Here is a 16331-nt window from a genome sequence, read left to right as displayed (position 1 = left end):
CTTTTGTTTTCTTACCTTTGTTGACATTTTCATATTAAAACAAGTAGTTGGGGCTTCATGAGTCGGTCATGTGTTCCCGAAAGAGAAAGACCATAAAATTTGAAGTCAGATATCTGCTTAAAGTTCATTAGTTAAATTTGGGGGAAATGCTCAAATTGGTTAAATTTAGATTAATAAACACTTTGATTTCATTGGCTCTTTAAACCAGACAAAGATGGTTTATTGTTATTAACTAATCCAAGAGGGTTCCTTGTCTGACTGCCCCAATACTGGGTTATTACTGGGTTGGTTTAACCAAACGTTTGGGTATGTCCATTTTTGACCCAATGATGGGTTCAAATAACCCAACATAGGGGTTGTTTAAGTTCAGCAAAACCATACTGATGGGTTAAGAAATGGAAATGTTTAACACCCTCACGTACAACATGAATTTGTAAATCAAGTAGTACGTAACCTTTGCTCTTTCTTTCACCATATTCCAACACTTGTTTGTGGCCGTTGGTCTTGATCGATAACTTCTTTGCATGGAGTTTAGCTTAGCACAGCGAAACAGCTGCTCAGAACTGCAGCTTGACTTATTGGTTTGTGTTTCACATTTGACAGGCTTCATCATTTTGGCAAGACTCACGACTGTTCTCTGTTTTTGCCTCAAGGGCTTGTCGATCTTGTACAACCTAAATTCTGTGTCCATGCCAACTAGTAAATAGGAGCATGAATCTATTAGAATGTTGAGTCGGTCCGGAGGCAGTGTGCGGAATCAATGATAGGAAACATTTGCAGTGACCACATTTGGGTTCCTTATTAAATAAATATACATAAATGAGTTCATATAATTATATATTTTGTAATTTGCATTATGTAAATGTTCCCTACTTCTGGACATATATTAATGGTAAGATTTAAATGTACTTCAAATATTTTCGTGGCGTCTAATTTTAAAATGCACGCAAGACATGAAGACCAAAACATATTGTGTACACACAATCCTACTCAAAATGTCAGACTTAACAAACAATTTCAAGCCTTAAAAAGTCCAGCCATTTAATTCTGAACCGGTGCCCACAGTATTCACTAGTTTATGTATTCTAGGTCCAGTGTATAAAATAAATAAAAGCAATATGACTTTGTAATCTCTCCTTGAGCTGCCCTGTGAATCAAAACCAGCTTCTTGAACTGACTCAATAAACCTTCTTTGAGACCATTAACAGGGAGACTCTTTTTTTTCTCTGTGTCTGATGCTAAGATGGATTCAGCAGGTCATGAGTGTTTCACTATGAGACCTCAGGAAGCAAGTTCTCTTCTCTTATCTTCAGAAATATGGAAATGTGTGGGAGTCCATCATTATTCGGGGTATTCAAGCATAGTCTAATGCATGAATAAGAGCAGAGATTGAAAAAGAAAGAGAGCAGATATAGACCGTACTCATAGACGTTTATTTTTATTAATCTTTGTTAACATTAGTTAATGCCAATAAAATAGTTTATATTAGTTCATTATGCATTAACTAATGTTAACAAATATATAAGTGAATGCTAAAATGAGAACAAGAATAAATGCTGTGGAGTCCCAGGTGAAAAAGTTCACTATAATACACTTCTAGACCTTTTCATCGAACACGCGCTCCTGACCCTCAGTTTACTTCCGGTTTATGTTTATATATATAAATATATATATATATTTATATATATAACTACTTATATTTTATGTTATTTTTGTTAATATTAATTTGTATAATTATTTTACTGTATAATAATTGCATTAAATACATTATTTGTTTAATTTAGTTGTATGTTAATTTTATTAAATAAAAAATTTGTAAAATGGATCCTGTTGTTTGGTCGCATTTAAACAAACTTATGGTACATTGACATCTAACGGCTGAACTTTGTATCTCAGTCTTAGTTCAAAATATTGGAGAGACAAGTTTAGCCAAGCAAAGGTTCTTCTCGGTTTCTTTTCCTTGATATCAGAAATAATCTACAGGCAATCTATTGTTTGTACATGTGAATCGGATGTTCAGTTGGGTGTCATGATTCCGCTATCATGTCATGTTTATTCTTGGTCTTACAGCGGAGTCATGGCATAGCCTTAGGTTTTGTGTGAGAAAGACATGGCTTTGTTTAGATTTTGACTTGCCATGTGCTTTCTCGTGTCCCGTCGGTGTCCCCCGCCCTTTTGTCTCGTTAGCCTTCCCATTAGTGTTTCATTACCTTCACCTGCCCCTTAGTAATTATAGAGTGTTAGTGTTAGTTCTAGTCTGTGTGAGTGTTAGTGTTAGTTCTAGTCTGTGTTAGTGTTAGTTCTAGTCTGTGTGAGTGTTAGTGTTAGTTCTAGTCTGTGTTAGTGTTAGTGTTAGTGTTAGTTCTAGTCTGTGTTAGTGTTAGTTCTAGTCTGTGTTAGTGTTAGTGTTAGTTCTAGTCAGTGTTAGTGTTAGTTCTAGTCTCTGTGAGTGTTAGTGTTAGTTCTAGTCTGTGTGAGTGTTAGTGTTAGTTCTAGTCTGTGTTAGTGTTAGTTCTAGTCTGTGTGAGTGTTAGTGTTAGTTCTAGTCTGTGTTAGTGTTAGTTCTAGTCTGTGTGAGTGTTAGTGTTAGTTCTAGTCTGTGTGAGTGTTAGTGTTAGTTCTAGTCTGTGTGAGTGTTAGTGTTAGTTCTAGTCTGTGTTAGTGTTAGTTCTAGTCTGTATGAGTGTTAGTGTTAGTGTTAGTTCTAGTCTGTGTCAGTGTTAGTTCTAGTCTGTATGAGTGTTAGTGTTAGTGTTAGTTCTAGTCTGTGTTAGTGTTAGTTCTAGTCTGTGTGAGTGTTAGTGTTAGTTCTAGTCTGTGTTAGTGTTAGTTCTAGTCTGTATGAGTGTTAGTGTTAGTGTTAGTTCTAGTCTGTGTTAGTGTTAGTTCTAGTCTGTATGAGTGTTAGTGTTAGTGTTAGTTCTAGTCTGTGTTAGTGTTAGTTCTAGTCTGTGTGAGTGTTAGTGTTAGTTCTAGTCTGTTTGAGTGTTAGTGTTAGTTCTAGTCTGTGTTAGTGTTAGTTCTAGTCTGTGTGAGTGTTAGTGTTAGTTCTAGTCTGTGTTAGTGTTAGTTCTAGTCTGTGTGAGTGTTAGTGTTAGTTCTAGTCTGTGTGAGTGTTAGTGTTAGTTCTAGTCTGTGTGAGTGTTAGTGTTAGTTCTAGTCTGTGTGAGTGTTAGTGTTAGTTCTAGTCTGTGTGAGTGTTAGTTCTAGTCTGTGTGAGTGTTAGTGTTAGTGTTAGTTCTACTCTGTGTTAGTGTTAGTTCTAGTCTGTGTGAGTGTTAGTGTTAGTTCTAGTCTGTTTGAGTGTTAGTGTTAGTTCTAGTCTGTGTTAGTGTTAGTTCTAGTCTGTGTGAGTGTTAGTGTTAGTTCTAGTCTGTTTGAGTGTTAGTGTTAGTTCTAGTCTGTGTTAGTGTTAGTGTTAGTGTTAGTTCTAGTCTGTGTTAGTGTTAGTGTTAGTGTTAGTTCTAGTCTGTGTGAGTGTTAGTGTTAGTTCTAGTCTGTGTGAGTGTTAGTGTTAGTTCTAGTCTGTGTGAGTGTTAGTTCTAGTCTGTGTGAGTGTTAGTGTTAGTTCTAGTTAGTGTTAGTTCTAGTCTGTGTGAGTGTTAGTTCTAGTCTGTGTGAGTGTTAGTGTTAGTTCTAGTTAGTGTTAGTTCTAGTCTGTGTGAGTGTTAGTGTTAGTTCTAGTCTGTGTGAGTGTTAGTGTTAGTTCTAGTCTGTGTGAGTGTTAGTGTTAGTTCTAGTCTGTGTGAGTGTTAGTGTTAGTTCTAGTCTGTGTTAGTGTTAGTTCTAGTCTGTGTGAGTGTTAGTGTTAGTTCTAGTCTGTGTGAGTGTTAGTGTTAGTTCTAGTCTGTGTGAGTGTTAGTTCTAGTCTGTGTGAGTGTTAGTGTTAGTGTTAGTTCTAGTTAGTGTTAGTTCTAGTCTGTGTGAGTGTTAGTGTTAGTTCTAGTCTGTGTGAGTGTTAGTGTTAGTTCTAGTCTGTGTGAGTGTTAGTGTTAGTTCTAGTCTGTGTTAGTGTTAGTTCTAGTCTGTGTGAGTGTTAGTGTTAGTTCTAGTCTGTGTGAGTGTTAGTGTTAGTTCTAGTCTGTGTGAGTGTTAGTTCTAGTCTGTGTGAGTGTTAGTGTTAGTGTTAGTTCTAGTTAGTGTTAGTTCTAGTCTGTGTGAGTGTTAGTTCTAGTCTGTGTGAGTGTTAGTGTTAGTTCTAGTCTGTGTGAGTGTTAGTGTTAGTTCTAGTCTGTGTGAGTGTTAGTTCTAGTCTGTGTGAGTGTTAGTGTTAGTGTTAGTTCTAGTTAGTGTTAGTTCTAGTCTGTGTGAGTGTTAGTTCTAGTCTGTGTGAGTGTTAGTGTTAGTTCTAGTTAGTGTTAGTTCTAGTCTATGTGAGTGTTAGTGTTAGTTCTAGTCTGTGTGAGTGTTAGTGTTAGTTCTAGTCTGTGTGAGTGTTAGTGTTAGTTCTAGTTAGTGTTAGTTCTAGTCTGTGTGAGTGTTAGTGTTAGTTCTAGTCTGTGTGAGTGTTAGTGTTAGTTCTAGTCTGTGTGAGTGTTAGTGTTAGTTCTAGTCTGTGTGAGTGTTAGTGTTAGTTCTAGTTAGTGTTAGTTCTAGTCTGTGTGAGTGTTAGTTCTAGTCTGTGTGAGTGTTAGTGTTAGTTCTAGTTAGTGTTAGTTCTAGTCTGTGTGAGTGTTAGTGTTAGTTCTAGTCTGTGTGAGTGTTAGTGTTAGTTCTAGTCTGTGTGAGTGTTAGTGTTAGTTCTAGTCTGTGTGAGTGTTAGTGTTAGTTCTAGTCTGTGTTAGTGTTAGTTCTAGTCTGTGTGAGTGTTAGTGTTAGTTCTAGTCTGTGTGAGTGTTAGTGTTAGTTCTAGTCTGTGTGAGTGTTAGTTCTAGTCTGTGTGAGTGTTAGTGTTAGTGTTAGTTCTAGTTAGTGTTAGTTCTAGTCTGTGTGAGTGTTAGTTCTAGTCTGTGTGAGTGTTAGTGTTAGTTCTAGTCTGTGTTAGTGTTAGTGTTAGTTCTAGTCTGTGTGAGTGTTAGTGTTAGTTCTAGTCTGTGTGAGTGTTAGTGTTAGTTCTAGTCTGTGTGAGTGTTAGTGTTAGTTCTAGTTAGTGTTAGTTCTAGTCTGTGTGAGTGTTAGTGTTAGTTCTAGTCTGTGTGAGTGTTAGTGTTAGTTCTAGTCTGTGTGAGTGTTAGTGTTAGTTCTAGTCTGTGTGAGTGTTAGTGTTAGTTCTAGTCTGTGTGAGTGTTAGTGTTAGTTCTAGTTAGTGTTAGTTCTAGTCTGTATGAGTGTTAGTGTTAGTGTTAGTTCTAGTCTGTGTTAGTGTTAGTTCTAGTCTGTGTGAGTGTTAGTGTTAGTTCTAGTCTGTTTGAGTGTTAGTGTTAGTTCTAGTCTGTGTTAGTGTTAGTTCTAGTCTGTGTGAGTGTTAGTGTTAGTTCTAGTCTGTGTTAGTGTTAGTTCTAGTCTGTGTGAGTGTTAGTGTTAGTTCTAGTCTGTGTGAGTGTTAGTGTTAGTTCTAGTCTGTGTGAGTGTTAGTGTTAGTTCTAGTCTGTGTGAGTGTTAGTGTTAGTTCTAGTCTGTGTGAGTGTTAGTTCTAGTCTGTGTGAGTGTTAGTGTTAGTTCTAGTTAGTGTTAGTTCTAGTCTGTGTGAGTGTTAGTTCTAGTCTGTGTGAGTGTTAGTGTTAGTTCTAGTTAGTGTTAGTTCTAGTCTGTGTGAGTGTTAGTGTTAGTTCTAGTCTGTGTGAGTGTTAGTGTTAGTTCTAGTCTGTGTGAGTGTTAGTGTTAGTTCTAGTTAGTGTTAGTTCTAGTCTGTGTGAGTGTTAGTGTTAGTTCTAGTCTGTGTGAGTGTTAGTGTTAGTTCTAGTCTGTGTGAGTGTTAGTGTTAGTTCTAGTCTGTGTGAGTGTTAGTGTTAGTTCTAGTCTGTGTGAGTGTTAGTGTTAGTTCTAGTTAGTGTTAGTTCTAGTCTGTGTGAGTGTTAGTTCTAGTCTGTGTGAGTGTTAGTGTTAGTTCTAGTTAGTGTTAGTTCTAGTCTGTGTGAGTGTTAGTGTTAGTTCTAGTCTGTGTGAGTGTTAGTGTTAGTTCTAGTCTGTGTGAGTGTTAGTTCTAGTCTGTGTTAGTTCTAGTCTGTGTGAGTGTTAGTGTTAGTTCTAGTCTGTGTGAGTGTTAGTGTTAGTTCTAGTCTGTGTTAGTGTTAGTTCTAGTCTGTGTGAGTGTTAGTGTTAGTTCTAGTCTGTGTGAGATAGTTAAGTCCTCCTTCAGTTCTTGTATGTTCTTTTACCCCATTGTGGGGTTTTGTTTTGTGTTTTGTATTTATTAAAAGTCCTGGTGTTAACCCCTTCATCCCCGTGTCTGCCTGCACTTGGGTTCTTCATTCACATTCCTGACAGTTGGGGGTCAGAAAAGTGCGTATGCAAAGTAACATTTGTTTATGTTGCTAAGATGAAACCGTCTATACTTATTTAAAGTCCTATATTTTCACACTATTTTTATATTCAATATGCAAAAAATGTGTCTTCAGTTCTTTTTCAAATAGACTTAAGAAGATCTAAATGTACGCAATTGTGCTTTTTTGAGACACCGTGAATAGAAGTGCTAAACATTTTTAGTCCACTAAGTATGTTTGGAAATAGACTTCAAGTGAACTTATGGAAGGGCACTAAGTGTAAATAAATAAAGTGCATTTAAGTGCTATATTTATTGTTAACAAATGAAACCTTACTGTAAAATGATCGAAACAATTATTATTATAATAGTTAAAACATTCGAGCATGTTCAACCTAGCCAAAGGTGACAATAACAATACCTTAAAAAGCCTTGCGTGAGCATTGAAAAAACATAAAAAATATGACTGAGTGGTGTGTTGTTAAAGTGTTACACGAGTATTAACAAGACAGTATCACATTAAACATCCACATCACATTAAAACAGAGCTTTATCAAGTTGCTAATGTAATTTATTCATTACTTTTTGTCTGTCTTTATTAGCATATCTGCATGGCTGGTTCTAAAGAGCACTGACTGGTTAGTGTACTATGCCAGGATGGATTAAGGCACCCCCCAAGACCTCTGTCCATCACAAAGCTTGGTTCTTCAATAATTCAACACATTGAAACTTTCAACGGAGTTTACAGCATCGACAAAATATGCTAATCCACAACGATAAAATACCATGAACAGCATGCTGTTATGAAGGATTTAATTTGACATGCGGATGCAAACGGCAAGGTCCCAAGATCGTTACCGCGGTTAACTCCCTCATATTTAATTACCGCCGCTTCTATCACAGGGGCTGCTAAAATACGGCCATGATGCCAAATGACCCTTAATTAGATCGGCAAAGTCTCCCGACAATTAATCCTTCAGCCCCTCCGTTTATGTGTGTGTGTTTATTTTGAGTCGTTTCTTAATTAAAACTTGTAGACGCTCACAATAGCGCAGGAAGATTCTCCTGAGGAATGACAAACTCTGAGATGACTGACGCTGCATTCCAACTACATTTTATTAAAACTGGCTTTGCATTGCTCAAATATATATATGAGTAAATAAGCCCCATAAGGTTTTGCTTTATTTACTTTTATGCATTCGGCAGATGGTTTTATCCGAAGTGACTTACGGTGCATTCAAGATTTTTATCAGCAGGTGTGTTCACTATGAATCGTACCAATTCAATCCTCTGCCAACTGTAGATAATGTAGATAAAATAGTCTATGTTCATGTAGCCTGACTGGTAGAGCATAGCATTGACAAGGCCAATGTCGTGGGTTCAATTTCACGAATGCGTTTATGCTTAAAATCTAGTTTGCACTGTGAAAACATTGGTTAAATGCACAATTGACCCTTCGCAAGGAGTTTGATTGACAGGCGATCTGACATCACAGCTATACCGATACCGATACGAGACACGATATTGTTGGAATCATTAATATACGAATTACAGACGGAAGCGTTAAGGGAGTGTTTTTTTTAAGGCTACTTATTGATATATTTGCAAGCTGGCAAGATATGCTTTGCGTCCCTGTGAGGTATCGAGCCACCTACAGTCTTCAGAGAGCAACATTTGCAGTGACATTTTAAAGGAAAGATGTTTTCAGCAATGAATAGCAACAGCTATTTTGTTGTATTTAACAAATAAAGATTAAAACACTGATTTACTTTGTTTTCACAAAGAAGGATCATGTCTGACCAAAACTCTGCCCGAAGTTACTCTCTATCTCTAAAACTGTCATTACCACACATTTCGGAGTAAATATAAACACCTAGTAGACCACATTTAGGTTAACTATACATCCGTTTGTGTGACGGTAGAATCTTACTACATCGTGCAAGTTTTGAATCAACGTAACGTTATCGTCTATATTCGGGTGTGGATGCAAATACAGGTATAATTAGTGTTACAGTTATCTGAAATCCTGAGTGTATCCCTCGAATGCATATTGCTGCTCAACGTGTTATCTATTCAGAAATTCTTCACTGTTTACCCAGATGGCGCATGGCTGAGACCGAAAGCTTGTCGGTCATAGCAACAGGAACGAAGGGATGGGGTTTTGCGAAGGGTCAATTGTACACATGTCCAGAGATGCATGGAGATTGTTTAATCACTTCTGATATTTCTGCGACATCATTGATTTGACTACCATAGTAGGAAAAATGTAAATGGTAGTCAAAGGTTTGCTTTTAAACTTTCAGAAATATCTAATTATTTGTCCAAAACAAAAAGATAAAATATTTGAAAGACAATGGTGCCCAAGAGATCTCCGTTGCTACCATATTTCTAAATATACTTTTTTGTGTTCAGCCGAACAAAGAAATGTCTACAGGTTTGGATCAACTTGGGGATAATGTTGACAGAATATTCATTTTTGGGTGGAGTATCGCTTTAGGATTGCTAAATGCTATTTAACACAGTCTTCGTTTCCTTCAAAGTCCCTGACTAAGATAGTAAATCCCGAAAGCAGTGATTCGTTTGTCACATGTTGTGTTCATCCTTGGTGTTTGAAAAATGGTATTCCTCATGGTGCACAGGAACTGAAACGTTTGTAACATTTATGATATATTGTGTTTTTGTTGCCGAGAGAACGTTCAAGGTAGAGAACAAAAAAATGTTCGGGTTGCTGTCAGGCACCATTTCTTTTTGCAAATGGGACCTTGAAGTGGGAGCTTTGAGATTTGGGATATCAGACACCCAAACTTTATTCCAGAGACAGACACATGTTCAAGCAAGACTATGATTTGATTTTTACTAAAACGATTTAAAACTAAAAGTATTTTAGTGTGTTTTTGTATTAGTGCAAAGTACAGAGAAACATTCTGTCATCATTTATTCACCCTTTGTGGTTTATAACTTATATCTGACTCTCTCTTCTGTTGAACAAAGAAGATATTTTGAGAAATGTCTGTGTCTATGTATCCATACCTTGGAAGTCAATGAGGGTCAATGTTTCTAATTGAACAATACACCGGTCAGACTTTTGTGTCTTGCCTTATTTAAGAGAACCGCACAGTTTAGTCAGTAGGGGATTGTGAGAGTTTCAAAATATTCAGTATAACCTCACATCATATTAGCATTTAATATTACCCATAACCCTTTAATTTAATAAGTGTTTACAACAGTTACTTACGCAGGTTGCTGATGAAATTAGTTATTAAATAGTTGTACGCCCCCGCTGATGCCTGACTTCATTTTTACTGGGTTTATATAAATAGTTTGAGAATATTTTAACATAATGTGTCCTAAAAAAGCCCAAAATGTGTCTGCTCTGCTCTGTCAGTGTTACAGGTCCTGACTCTCGCTGATTCAAAAGGTGTTTGAAGGTTTTATTCATATAGTTATAAACGAATGGCCCTCTGACAGATTTAGGGAAGCGTCTCCCATTTGAACAAAGCACAAGAGGAGGAAACCAAAGGGTTCGGTCTAAATTCCAATCTTCTTTTATGCCATTTCAGCTAAGACGAAAAGGCTTCTCATTACAGTCTGAAAGGGAATTTTAAATAAAAATAAATGCAGCATTACCATTTCCCCCTCGCTTTTTCTCGAAAATATTTCATTGCGGAATGGCTGTGAACAATCCATTTTGAGAAGCGGTTTAAGATACTTGGTTATGTTATTTATGAGTATGACAAAGACTTACTTTTTTTGCCGTACAAAAAAACAAACACTTACACAACATAGAATAAAAATACAAGTTAGTGATATTCCATTTGAAAAGTGGTGCTCCCTTTAGATGTTTATCATGAAAGTGTTGACAATCTTTCATCTAAACATCAAAGCTGTCTGGTGTTCTCATCACAGTGAAGTCGGCTTACTGTAGGAAAGACAAATCGCAAATACAATCTCTCTGATACTTCTGTTGTTTCACAGACACAAAAGGAGATAGAGTAACTAAAACCACCAGAGGGGGTCGAGCTTTCTCATATGTAGCACCTTAACTCTGGAATAGCCTTCCCGATACTATAATCTAGATTAAAGACACATCTTTTCAGCCAAGCATTCACTTCATGCATAATACTGCATCTATTAGATATTATTTACTAGAATGATCTTGCTTGTTCTATAAACACCATGCACAGTGTTTTTCAGTTTTTATTACTTTCTCCTGTAAAGCTGCTTTGGAACAATGCACATTGTGAAAAGAGCTATATAAATACAATTGAATTGAATTATTAGTTACACTTTATGTTTGTCACTGGGTTTTGCAAACATCTAACAAATAAAGACTATTAAAAAGTGCTTGTAAACTTTTAAAAGTACAGGAGTTTTTTTCATTTCCTGTGAATTCGGAAATACAAGGTTTTGGAAAGACAGGAATGATAAATCTCATCTCTAGTTTCTCTAGTGCTCAGATTAACAGTCTGCAGTCCAACATATTTCGCCAAAGTCATCCATACGAGCTGAAATAAAGACAACTGGTGACATGCGTCTGATCTTTCTGTTATCTCAGCCTCCGAAACAGCTTTCCTTTTCAAATAATGTCACAAATGCCTTGTACTTTTTTAAATAATCTATCTTGCCTTTAATTTCAAGAAAAACATCTGTTTCTTGAAATAAATGGGAACTCAATTATATCTGAGCTGGAAAGACCAACTTCTGAGCGACATGTTTTGCTGAGCTATATCTGCACTAAATCATTCGGTTGGTAAAGTGTTCACCAAATGAACCTTGATTCGGGGAAACGGAGGCCACAGAAAATTATTCAATAAGTCACAAAAGAACCATCCTTAAACACACACACACACATACACTGATTAAAAGCTCTTCAGAAAAAGAAAATGACAAGTTTAATCAGAGACAAGTCCACCTTTCTAATTGTGAGTCTAAGGCTTGTACGTGATTGATGAGTTTATTTCAATCTTTGACCTCATTGTCCTTTCCTCCATCTCCGTCATACTCTCTCGTGCACTTTATTTCGTCTCCCTTTCTCTCCCTCCCACATCTCAAAGACTTCCTGTCCTGTCATTGAGGTTTCTTTTGTAGCACACGCTCCATCCATCTAAACTCACACTTAATGAGATTCATCTTAAAGGGGCAGTTACCCTAAAGTGAGGGTATGACTAGCACACCTGCATGCCTTCTTGAAAGACAAATACATCATTGAATTAATACTCATTCACAAAGCTTCAAGTATGTAGTGTTACAGTACAGTACATAGAGGAGATTAGGAATATTCACCTTTGATGTTATGATTGTCTCTGATGTCTCGTTGAACGACGGACGGAAAGCAGTCGCTCCTGAATTAAACTCACTGAGCTGCAACAGTCCAATACCAGTTAGATATTCCAAAAGAAAAGTTGATTTGCTGAGTTTACAAGTATACAAGATTAGTCTGAGCATTCTTCAACTTTCCATTAGCAGTGACTGCTGACTGTGATGTATGAGTGTGAGGTTTTTATTCAAAATGTCATTTTCCGAGGATATTCTGGGGGTGGATGATAAATGCAAGGTGAAGCTTTTAATAAATGAACAGAACAGACGTACATTTGTTTTCAGGTATTATGCTACAGAAAAATATTGTTCCTCATCCCGCTGGCAAATAGTTTTTGGCATTAATATGAACGTGAAGTTAGGCTAATACACAAGAAAATCTCCAAGTACAAAATATGTTCTTTGTCAACACGTTTAACATTAATCTTGTTTTAAGTATGTTTAGCTAATGTAACAGAAAACAAAATACATTTTTATTTGTAAAATGTCAATTCAATCTCTTTCTCTCTTAGTGGTAAGGACAGATGTGACATTTCTTCATACAGGAGACAATGTTCTCAATGTCACACTCGCTTACCTTTTAATGGCCTGAAATATTTCTTTCTTTCATTTGTTTGGAGGGTTTGACATCTCTGTGTCGTATATAAAGAACAGACTGGATTCAGTTTTATATGTGGTACTTAAATTGAAGTAATAAAGTTAATACAATGCACAATGTCATCACTCCAAAAAATGATTGCCCACCCTCTGTTTTTGCCGGCTGTTCTCGGCTCCATTGACCCAGTGCCACGTTTATTTCCTGCCATTAGTGAGGGCTTGACTGAATGTCTCTGACTCAGTGTAGAGACAGAGTGTGATATATTAGCCTGTGCCCAGCTAAGTCACTGGCCAAATTAGGAACCTGACTGCAGGTTAAGTGAAATGTATGTTCCCTTGTGGAGCGGGGACTAAATTTAGAACCGGCAGAGAAGGAGAATAAGAGGAATGGGGTTTGGGTCCTGTGGTCCTGATGGGATGGCATTTGGGATTTTACAATGGATGCAGTTTCATTTTTTATGGGGAGGATCTCTAATCACAACAGTGCCAACAATCACTATGATGTTATTGGTACAACGACAGCAGGAATCACAACAAATCAAACCTTAAACCATTGGTAGCACTGGGAACCTGTATATACAAATCAATTAAAGACAACGCTGGTCCGGAAGAACTTCCTGTTACAACCAACTAGCCATATATAACCAAATCAAAATTTTAAACAAATATATTTAAGAGTTCATTAATATTTAATAAAACCCGAAAAACATGAATTACATAAAAACTTGAAACATCTTGTGAAGTGGTCTGTAAGGAATCGGATATTTTTCACTTGCAACAAATGGAAAATCATGAAACATGAAATGCAAGAAGTTTGTCCCCCAAGGCTTTCTGTAGTCAGGTGTACCACTCTATAATGCATTAATGCATTTTATCTATTAGGAAAAATATCATTTTAATAGCCTGACCAGAAACATTAAACACAACCACGAGATTTAGCTCTTCTGGTGAAGGTTGATAACTTGTCATACGTTTTATGATGCAGTTGAATTAACCATCGGAAATTCATACACAATATTCTCACATTTGTTCTTAAATCCTATGCCTTACAGGATGCCCAAAATGGCTCTGTTATGTTTCTTGCACCTTCACAGTGACTATTTCAAATTACATGACATGTCTTTCGTATAACATTTCTACATTCAAAAAGTGGCAAAATATTGAGCTTCTTACATCTTTCCCCTTCAAAACTGACGCGTCGCGTTGGGTTGTGTTTTCTTTAATTTGATTGGCTGTAAACAATAACTCCCGCCCGCTCTGAATTCATTGGACACATCAATCATTTTGACACTTTAGCATTTTTAGATTGCTAAGGCAGAGCGGATTCAGAAGTCTCTTTGCATTTTTCTATATTTAGAGCACCAAAATGTAGATATAGTAGTCCTGTTGTGGGCATTATTTCCTGACCTTTATCACACACATCACAAAAAAATACAGATGTATGGACTGGACCACACTTCAGTGGTGGCTAAAGCCAAGCGCTCAACGTCTACAGTACAAACAGCACATTGCTAGTGTAAATCATACTACCCAATACAATATCTTGTTCAACCGAAAGTGTGCATCATACTGCAGCTAATAGGATTCGCTGTACATTCTGTCACACTTGCTCCGAACTTGTGAAAAATCTCTCATCATTTACTTACCCTCAGGTTGTTTCAAACCTGTATAAATCTATTTGTTCCAATGAACACAGAGAAATATATTTGGAAGAATGTTAGCAATTTCCAGTTCTGGGACAACATCCACTACCGAAGTAGTAATGAGAACACATAATGAGATATTTTAAAGAATTTAGGGAAACAAAGAGTTCTCGGGCACCTTTGACTTCCATTTCATTCTTCCTACTATGGTAGTCAATGACCACCACATTCTTCCAAATAACCTTTACTATACGGAGGTATGAAATTACATGAGCGTGAGTAAATGATGCTAGAATGAGCTATCCCTTTAAAGAATAGACTTAGCAGAATCATGGTTGTATGACGCCGCCATATTGGACCAGGCAAAAATATGCGGATTAGCAACAACGATGAACCCACTACTTGATGGTCATAAGGAATTGTCAAAAGTCACGCTTGTCAAGGCTTTGTGTGTACTTATTTTTAATTACAGTTACAGTATCTAATACAAGGTGGTTTCTAACAAGACGCGTATTCACACCAAAACCAAAGCTTGCGTTGTGCACGGGCGGATTTCTTCCTCTGTAACGTAAATAACTGATTTCTTAATATTGTGTTAACAGTCTTCTGACATAAAGTTTAATTAACTTCCATCAGTGTCTTCTGGCTGGAGAGACTAGTCGCAGTCTCAGTTCTGAACCTTCAGCTACTGAGTGTTGGCCTGAGCGCACTGTTTACTGACACAAATGGACAGTTCATTCGAACCCGCGACCCGTCTGCGCACTGCTTTTCATAATTAGGCATTCATTTGCACATCGCTGTTTGTTTTACGCTGGGTGTAGTTTGCACATTTAATGGCATATCATGTTCACCCCTTTGTCATTGAAGTGTTAAATAAATGTCTTGTGCCATTTTCCACTTTCTGGGTTGCTTAGACTATTGTGACCTTGTCATACATTTTCATTTTCAAGAGCTTGTATCTTCATATTGTTGACTGTTTGTGCCCTCTAAACTATTTATAGTGTGTGATTTGTGAACAGTCAACGAATGAAGTTATTTCCACACAGTTCCCTCACAATGCAGCGATGAATGCTTATGGATAGGGCTGCGCTTCATACAGAATTGAATTTAGGAAAGCTTGTAAACTCCAATTGGGTTCCTGGGTTTCAACTGAGGTTGCCAGCGGGATGTAGGATTGTTGTGAATTTAAAATAAGTTGATAAAATGGAATGAACTTGAAATAGAAATGACCATTCATAAAATAAATGTACATTATAAAGTGAATGCCATCTAAGAGTACCCATAGACATATTACAAATATGCCTTTAGTTCGTTTTTGAGTGCGTGTGTGTCTTAGGAATAACATCCACTGATGAATTGTGCTAACAAGATCAGGAACAGCTAAGTAGGATAGATTTTGATGTAATGTTCACCTAAAGTGCATTTTTTGTTTATTTTGTTTGCTTTAGTCTCTGTTTGAGTCTTTAAACTGAGCTCGAGTGGAGAATCAGACATTTATTGGATAGTGACGATAAAATGCTCAGGAGAACCAGGCTTTCAGTGCTTTGAGTGTTTTGTCAATGTTTCGGCTTATCACAAAACCAATGAGCCCTGAGACACCATCCAATGAGCAGACAGCGTTCAGTGCATAGAGCTGAGACACGCCTGCATCCCATGGGCTCTCGTTGTGCCTTCCTGACCATTCTTGTCACATTTTGTTGGTAGAATGACAGTATGTTGGTTTAATTCTCTTGTAATTGTTATTCTGTGCGTCTAGCAGGCACATGTATCAGCACAGGTATTCCCCATCCGCTTGTGTTCCAGTTTGTTTTCATGTGTGATCATTCATGCATGTTTCCAGGGAGAATTGGGATGTATTGAGGTATTGACAGCGCAAATTGCAAATGTTGGTTTAGGTGAGTGAATTTCATAAAAGCAAATACATTAGGCTTATTTTTAAGTTTTTAACTCCCGTGGGAAATTCTAATGAGTAAACTAATGGGCGTGGCTTTCGTCCTTCTCTTGGATTTGTTTGGATGTAAAAAAACTGAAGTTGCATTTTGATTTCACTGGGATTTTAACGTACTGCGTCTAAAGAAGAAACGCAGTAAAGCATCTTACCATAAGACTGTCCAAAAATACCCTTTATCTGTGCAAAGTCTTTCAGAATGTCCATCTAACACGCGCACTGGCTTTCAATGCTGAGAAAGGTAAATTTGTGAAGTCTCTCTGACCCATTGGACTTTTAACACCATAATAAAAGTCACATTTATTTACATTAAAGATCAGACTTTACTTGTCTGTTACGCCACAGACTACATTGTCACCCTAAAATTCACCCAGATACCACACAATGCTAAGTTGTTTATTTTCTTAAAGCGCCTCAAATCTATATTTGTTTTAAGATTTAACTGAGACTGTAGCCATCGGCTAGA

The 16331-nt window shown here is 37.1% G+C and overlaps 1 protein-coding gene across 2 annotated transcripts in view; it reads left to right on the top strand.

Moving 5' to 3' along the window:
- The window catches only part of LOC306905367 (cadherin-18), a 100869-nt gene that overhangs the window by 33966 nt on the left and 50572 nt on the right, over positions 1-16331 (top strand). The window lies entirely within an intron of this gene.

Source organism: Barbatula barbatula (assembly GCF_947034865.1).
Source record: "Barbatula barbatula genome assembly, chromosome: 16".
Classification (NCBI taxonomy): Eukaryota; Metazoa; Chordata; class Actinopteri; order Cypriniformes; family Nemacheilidae; genus Barbatula; species Barbatula barbatula.
Note: the sequence above shows the minus strand (reverse complement) of the source record. Positions and strands in the feature narration are given on the sequence as shown.